General features: G+C 43.7%; 1 protein-coding gene across 2 annotated transcripts in view; it reads left to right on the top strand.

Moving 5' to 3' along the window:
• Positions 1 to 6,761, top strand: part of DNAAF5 (dynein axonemal assembly factor 5) — an 82,382-nt gene that overhangs the window by 35,475 nt on the left and 40,146 nt on the right. The gene's annotated exons all lie outside the window — the stretch shown is intronic.

Below are 6,761 nucleotides of genomic sequence, written 5' to 3'. Positions count from 1 at the left end.
CTGCGGCTGTTCTTCTGTTGCCCCCTGGGAGTGGTCACTCCACAATGAGCACATGGTCACAGTCACCAAAGTTCATTTTCTGCTCTGCACCTTTAGAGCAGGGTCTTTTGGCTAAGTCCGGGGCAATTTTTGTCTACCAGACCTCAGGCCCCATCCACTGCACAATTGCACAGCCACTTATTATTTTTATTTATTTTTCTCCAACGTTTTGTCTCACTTTTTCTCACTGGATGAAGGGTGTGAGTCCTCGGGCCTTTCCCTGGGGGGGTCCTTCTCTTCGGGAGGAACCCCTCAACCAAGCATTCAATGGTCGGCTTTGGCTGACCTAGAAGAACGGGGTCTGACAGGCCCTTCTGGCTAGGCAGACCATGGAAACCCTTTGTCCTGTCAGGAGCCTTGCACCTTGGGGGGTTTAGGGTAGAGGTCCTACCCCCTTTCGGGGGGGGTGGACTAAAGCACACCCTTAAGCACACCCTTAAGTGCACTTTTCAGTGTGTGTTTCACATGTACGTGTTTTGTTCCACCTAATGTTTTTTCCTTTTTTTTTTAGGTTTTTGCACCACTGCGGACTTAAAAATGAAAAAATAAAATGTAGTTACATTAAACTGACATAGCATATTATTTACTGAAAATTATATTCTTAATGTGATCACAATGCAAGATCTGCTTTAGACTGAGTATAGGCTGTCAGACAAGAACCAAGATGACTTGTAGATTTTCTCCTGTTCCCCTGTAACACTCATAGCATGGATATCCTAGGAGCACACCTGTTTACCTTACACTTGCAACACTAATGTGTGGGGAAGGCGCCATGATCATCCAGTGCTTTTAGTCTGATGGAGGTGCCCTGTAGCTTAGGGTCAGCCAGTGATGAGCTGACTTTTCAAATTAAAGTTTCCACTTTTAGTCTTTTCACAATATTGCTGGTCCTACATTTCCATGTAGAAAATATTCCTATTTTAGGGAACATAAACTTGTACACTAACATCACATAGTCTTTATATTGTATGACATAAATTATTTGAAGATTCTTATGTTTCCAGTGCCCCATCAATCTCTGCTAGTCGCACCATTGAAAAGCAGACGCAGTGTCAGCAATGTAATGTTCTTTAGCAGTTCCAGAACACTGATCTCTCAGAGTCCTCAAACAGCCTTTATTAAAAAGAATCTATAACTTTTTAAAGTGGTGTATTCATGTGAAAACAATTACGGTATATCAGTGTAAACAATTTGATCACTGGGTTACAGATTTGTAAATCTGTATTAAATATATATGTGTATGTATGTGTATATGTGTGTATATATATATATATATATATATATATATATATATATATATATATATATATATATATATATATATATATATATATATATATATATATATATATATTGTATATATGTATGTATATTTATATATTATATATTCTCTTTAATCGTACATCACGGGACACAGAGGCATATTAATTACTATGTGGGTTATAGTCCACCTTTAGGTGCTGGACACTGGCACACCCTAAACAGGAAGTTGCCTCCCTATATAACCCCTCCCATACCGGGAGTATCTTTAGTTTTTTCGCCAGTGTCTAAGGTGTTGGTCATGAGTGAAGATGTGCTGTGCTGAGCTCCACTGGAGCAATCTTTGCTGGGGCTAGCTATGCAGCCGGATCCATTCAAAGTGTCTTTTTTGGGCCAAATTGAATTGTACCCAGGCCTCGTGTCCTAAGAAACGTGGTCTTTGCTTGTAAACGCTTCTCTTTTTAGAGAGCTGGACCCCAGGATCCAGTACTTTGGTATTTTAATCCATAAAGTTTTACTGGCGGGGTGCTATTACAGGTCCAGGATTGTGGGTTTCCTGGGGGCCCCCGGTTCCTGAAGGTTTGTTAACAGAACCCACCGTGAAGGGTGAAGATTGGATCTGTTGGTTTTACCACAGAAAACCCTGCGGCGGGAAAGGTAAGTGGAGTTTTTCTAAGGAATTTTTTAATTTTCTTATGAAATGTTTCCTTTAAAATTTCAGGTCTCCTCCATGCCATCCCTCCCTCACACAAGCCGATCCTGTCGGATGGGAGGCCCGCGCTCGCACGGGAAAACTTTTTTTTGAAAGAGAAAGGGGCTCGCAATACGACGGAGGGGCGGGGCTTAACGCGGCGTTGGCGTCCTCCAACGCGGGAGTGTTTTTTAAAAAAAAAAAAAACTCCATTTGTGCTGGCTGCAAAAATTGTCGGAGGTACACAAGAGCAAAGAGGGGCATGAAAGAAGTTGGTGATACAGGCATTTCCTATTTGACACATTTACTATTTGCATCAGGCTGAGCATTAATAGCAGCGGCAGTGGCTGACTATTGCTCAAGCAGTGGATGCGATTTTCTTCTGGTCAGAAGGGGGGGTTGAAACATCCCCAAAAAAGGAGCTAAAAGGTTCTCCCTCAAGCTCTGGAAAGCCTACTCATCTCTACAAATGGTATCCTCCCCTGAGAGGGGGTGGCTGGTCAGAGTGAGCATCGGGGCCATGAAATGTTTGCAATTGTTTTCAACACTGCAGCCCCTGTTTATGTTATTAAAAAGATATTTTTTCCTAAGCCAGGATAGGATTGAAAAAAAAAAAAGTTAGCGGCTTTAATCGCATCCCAGTGTGAGACTAAATGTGACAGGTTCTCTTACATTACGAAGGACCCTCAAGCTGAGAAACTAGGGGCAGGAGAAGAATTCCCTCAGGGGACCGTAGTGAGGCTGATGACTCCTCTTCTGAGGTGTCAAATGTGGGGGGATCAGCGTTCACAATCTGTAAGATTGATGGTGCAATTTCTTGCTGAATAGTCCGCTCCACATTTATGTACCCTTAACTGAGTGTTTGGGTTCGCTAAAGCCTCCTCAAGCTGTGCATGCCTTTCCCTGTCCGTTCATTGCTGGAAACGTTTTTTGTATCGGAGTGGAAAACCCAGATAAGCATTGTATTCCCTCCTAAAAAGTTTTCACACTTTATCCTATGGTGGAAAAAATTCACTAAGCAGGGTATACCAGCAAATAACACTGCTATAACCTCTCTGAATAAGAGGTTGGCAGATTGAGTATCTCAGCCTGCGCTGACAGTAATTGGTTAATCGTTAAGAGAACAGTTTAAACAGGTGTTCAAGGTTATCCTGCTCAGCAGGCCCAGGATCTGGCAGCTTTATGTTTGCAATAGTTGCTATGAGAGATTCTATCCTTCAGGCCTTGCGCCCTTCGCTAAGCGCCATGCAAGAAGCTCCTGGCTAGTCTTCCTTTTGTATTGAAACAGCTATTTGGGAATGTTTTGGATAATACATCTAAAGAAATTCTAGTGGGAAAAGTTGTAAGGTACCTGTGATAGGTAGTGTCCGAAGTGGAGCTTGTGTGCTGAGGATTCAGGCGAAAACTTAGTCGGGCAGATCAGGACGGCAACAGATCAGGCAAAGCGGTACACGATCGAAATCCAGAGATTGGTCAGGCAGGCAAAGGTCATACACGAGCTGGCGGTGAAGTACAAAAAAGCTAGTCCAAACAAACGGGCATTGAGAGATAGGAAGTGCTGCTATTTATGGGCTGCTTTGATTGTAGATTGTCCACAACTGGCAGCAGGTGGGGCTAGTGAGTCCAAGGTAATGCATCAAACTAAGAGAACATAGCTATAACTCCAGAGCTCCTCTGTGGCACAACAAGTAAGACTGCAGCTGTGGGACCAGGAACATCCCGGTTCAAATGCACCCAGGTACCCCTTTTGCCATTTAAGAAAAGGAGTAAATGTATATTCGTTTTAAAGCTCCTTCTGTGCCCGGGGGGGGCGCATCAGCCTCCAGGCAGTCACAACAGCTTCTGCCGTCAGGTTTAAAAGGTAATCATCAGAGTTAACCCCAGGGACAAAAGAGGTCTTGGGGGAGGAAACCTACTAGATACTGAAGCCTCCTTATGAGGAGGCGCCCCCTGCTCAGTCGAATAGGGGGAATTCTTCTGCAGTTCTCAAGGATCTGGCAGGAAGAGTGTTGAGACGAATGGGTGACTTCCTCAATAGCTCCAAAGTACAAACTGGAGTTCTAAGAGTTCCCGTCTCCTCGTTTCTCAGATCAAACATTCCTAAGGAAACGATCCAGAGAAAAAGAAGTCTTTCTCTCAAGCATTGGACCATCTTTTGGTAAAAAGTGATCATGGTGGTCCACATGTAAGAGCAGAGGTTGGGGTTTGGTTCAAAACTCTTTTTCACCATGCCAAATCTGAATGGACATTCTGGATCTCAATATCGGCTTGGAACAAAGGGTTCAAGCTCTAGATTCCCAATGTGTCTGATTCCAAAGCATACGGCCGCATCACCCTGAAAGCGCCCGATCTTGTTGGATCTTGGAGGCTTAGCAGGGTCAGGCCTGGTTAGTACCTGGATGGGAGACTGCCTGGAAATACCAGATGCTGTAGGCTGGGTGCACCGGAGCCTCAGTGTATGGTTGATAACCAAAAATTTGCAAAAGGGAAAAACCTTCCTCCAGTTACCTGGGGAAATGGTAACAACATATGCCATATTTTTTTTTTTTTTTTTTCCTTGGGGTTGGGTAGCAGTCCTGAAAGAGGCAACTGTCCAAGAGAAGTGGCCCAGTTCAGAAAGGGCCTTGCCCATTAACATTCTAGAAATTCAGGCAGAGCACTTGGTCCTGAGGGCCTGAACGTTCAGTTTATGGAATTGTCCTGCCAGAATTCAATCCGGCAATGCCACAGCAATGGTCTATATTAATCAAGGGGGCACAAGAAGCTGTGCGGCCCAGAGAAAGGTGAATCATATCCTATCTTGGGCAGAAAATCATGTAGTCTTCTTTCTAGGAATAAAAAATGGGCAGGCGGACTACTTGCGTCGCCAGCAGTTATTCCCAGCAGAATGGTTCCTTCACCCCGATACCTTCCTGTCAATATGTCAGAGATGGGGGATCCCAGACGTAGATCTGTTTGTGTCCAGGTTCAACAAAGAAATCAACAGCTTTGTGTCAAGAACAAGGATCCGCTAGCATGCGGAACAGATGCCTTGTTATTCCCGTGGAATCGGTTCTCACTGATTTATGCATTCCCTCCTATTCTGCCTGTGTCCAGGGCTTCTTCGCAGGATCTTGCAGGAAGGGAAGCCGGTGATTCTTGTGGCCCCCAGCTGGGCCCAGGAAATCTTGGTATGCAGAGATCGTAAAGATGGTAGTAGGGAACCCATGGACCCTACCGCCATGACCAGATCTTCTCTTGCAAGGTCCGGTTTTCCATCCTACTTTACAAACGCTAAATTTAATGGATTGGCTATTGAGACCCACACTCTGAAGAAGCATGGGCTGTCATGTTCAGTGGTTTCTACCTTGGTTAATGCAAGGGAGCCGGCCTCCATAATTTATATATTATGGAATCTGGGAAGCATATGTCTCCTGGTGTGAAACCAGGGGTTGCACTCCAGGAAATAGGTCAAAGGTTGAATGCTTGACTTTCTGCAGATGGGGTGTGAAATAAAGCTGGCCTTGAGTGCTTTCTAAGGACAGGTCTCGGCCTTATCAGTATTATTTCAACGACCACTTGCTAAGCATTCTTTGGTTCATAACTTTATTCAGGGGGTAACACGGCTTAATCTCCGGTTAGGTCACCCCTGAACCCTTGGGACTTGAATTTAGTTTTGTCGGCATTACAAAACAGCCTTTTTTTGGGCCGATACCACATATTCCCTTGGTCCTTTTTGACAAGGAAACTATTTTTTTCTGGTAACCATATCTGCTGCAAGAAAGGTATCAGAATTGGCTGTTCTTTCTTGTAAAGAGCCATATTATTATTGTTTTCAAAGATAAGGTAGTATTGCGTCCTCATCCTAACTTTTTACCAAAGGTAGTATCAGGTTTTTATCTGAACCAGGATATTGTTCTACCTTCATTTTTTTCCAGAACCCTGTTCTATGGAAGAACAATCACTACATTCTCTTGATGTGGTGAGGGCAGTCAAAGTCTACTTAAAGGCGACTGCTCAGATCCAGAAAATGGATATTTTATTTGTGTTGCCTGAAGGTCCTAAAAGAGGACAGGCAGCATCGAAATCTACTATTTCTAAATGGATTTGACAAGTAATCATTCAAGCTTATGGTTTAAAGGGGTAGTTTCTACCCTCAAATCAAAGCGCACTCCTCTAGGGCTGTTAGTGCTTCGTGGGCCGTGCATCACCAAGCCTCTGTGGCTCAAATCTGCAAGGCCGCAACTTGGTCTTCAATCTATACATTTACCAGATTCTATCAGGTTGATGTAAAAAGACATGAGGATGTCGCCTTTGGGCGCAGTGTACTGCAGGCAGCAGTATAAGTCCTCGGATCTCATGGTGCCCTACTTTTGTTGTGTCCCTGTCCCCTTCAGATTAAAGAAAATAGGATTTTTATAATGGCTTACCTGTAAAATCCTTTTTTCTTTTGAAGTACATCATGGGACACAGAGGTCCCGCCCCTCTTTCTAGTATACACGTGTATTGCTTTGCTACAAAACTGAGATACTCCCGGTATGGGAGGGGTTATATAGGGAGGCAACTTCCTGTTTAGGGTGTGCCAGTGTCCAGCACCTGAAGGTGGACTATATAACCCACATAGTAATTACTATGGCTCTGTGTTGTGCTTCAAAAGAAAAGGATTTTACAGGTAAACTGTTATAAGAAAAAAAATATATATATTACACCCCTCACGTTTTTGTAAATATTTTATTATATCTTTCCATGTGACAACACTGAAGAAATTACACTTTGCTACAATGTAAAGTAG

This window comes from Aquarana catesbeiana, linkage group LG06 (assembly GCF_042186555.1).
Source record: "Aquarana catesbeiana isolate 2022-GZ linkage group LG06, ASM4218655v1, whole genome shotgun sequence".
In the NCBI taxonomy this organism is placed as follows: Eukaryota; Metazoa; Chordata; class Amphibia; order Anura; family Ranidae; genus Aquarana; species Aquarana catesbeiana.
Note: the sequence above shows the minus strand (reverse complement) of the source record. Positions and strands in the feature narration are given on the sequence as shown.